At 45.3% G+C, this 1,253-nt stretch overlaps 1 non-coding gene across 1 annotated transcript; it reads left to right on the top strand.

Moving 5' to 3' along the window:
* Nucleotides 1–760: 760 nt before the first annotated feature.
* Nucleotides 761–920, top strand: LOC112826982 (U1 spliceosomal RNA). Its single transcript, XR_003209117.1, has one exon. It is a non-coding gene; the product is annotated as a U1 spliceosomal RNA (small nuclear RNA).
* The last annotated feature ends 333 nt before the right edge of the window (nt 921–1,253 follow it).

The following is a 1,253-nucleotide window of genomic DNA, read 5'->3' as shown; positions in this document are numbered from 1 at the left end:
TGAGATAGAGCCCTGCATGGGGCTCCGTGCTCAGCAAGGTGTCTCCCTCTTGAGATTCTCTCTCTCCCTCTGCCTCTGCCCCTCCCCGCCCCAAAATAAATAAATAAATAAATCTTGGGGGAAAAAAAAATACATGCAGTGAAGATGGAGCCAGGTTTAACACCAGCCTCGGTTTGCTTCTGTTTCCTGAACTCCTTGCAGAAAGCGCGCTAGAAACAGAAAGAAATTCCAAGTGGGTTAAGTCTAAGTGATAGAGCAACGTTTGCCAGGCACGCTCCTGTTGTGTTCAGGACCTCACTCCACGTGCAAATTGGGAACGTGCTCACCTCCCTGCCCCAGGGCTGGGCATAAGGTGGACTGTGGTGTGGTCCCAGGACATGGGCCAGCAGACAGGTTCCTCCGGTCTGCTGCCCAGACACTAGACAAAGAAAATACCATCGTAACGTGCCAGTGAGAGTTCCAAATCAAGGGTCAGGCTCAAGGTCCTCCTTTGTGTGTCCTTGTCACTTGCTTGACCTAAGTGTCCATGAAATAATGTACTATTGCTGCTCTGGGAAATCTCCCGATTCTGACATAAAAGGACATGTCTGGGGCCTTGCTTAGTTTCAGGGGTGAAGCCAATAAACATGGGTGATGTATGCATCGTGGACAGAAATAATGCTCCCCAGAGCCTCTTTGTCCTAATTGCTGGCTGTTAAACTTTCACTGTATCCTGAAAAAAAGGTGAACAGAATTGCTGTGTTAAATTGATGAAAAGCTCATACTTACCTGGCAGGGGAGATACCATGATCATGAAGGTGGCTTTCCCAGGACAAGGCTTATCCATTGCACTCCGGATGTGCTGACCTCTGCGATTTTCCCAAATGTGGGAAACTCGACTGCATAATTTGTGGTAGTGGGGGACTGCGTTCGTGCTTTTAAAAAAATAAAAAAATAAGTAAATAAATAAATTGATGAAAAACTGTCCTAAGTAGGAGATAATTGATAGATTATCTTATATAATATTTTAATACAAGGCAATGAAATCATTAAAAAAAAAAACCACCTCAAATTGCAGGTTTCCTCTCCACAGAGATTTGTTTTCCCACTGCTGGAAGCTAACGTCCTTGTTTACCTTGAGTGCGGTAGGATTCATCATTCCCTGGGAATGTGACACTGGGTCTTCCCAGCACAAGCCCTTTACTCAGAGAGGAGGCTGGAAAACAGAGCAGAAAATCAGTCTTGGAGCTTCATGCTATTCCAAATTTGTGAGG

Source organism: Callorhinus ursinus, unplaced genomic scaffold, assembly GCF_003265705.2.
Source record: "Callorhinus ursinus isolate GAN/ISIS: 27379988/994484 unplaced genomic scaffold, GSC_fseal_2.0 scaffold7, whole genome shotgun sequence".
Taxonomy (NCBI): Eukaryota; Metazoa; Chordata; class Mammalia; order Carnivora; family Otariidae; genus Callorhinus; species Callorhinus ursinus.
The sequence above is the reverse complement of the archived record's forward strand: the minus strand, read 5'-3'. Positions and strand labels throughout refer to the sequence as shown.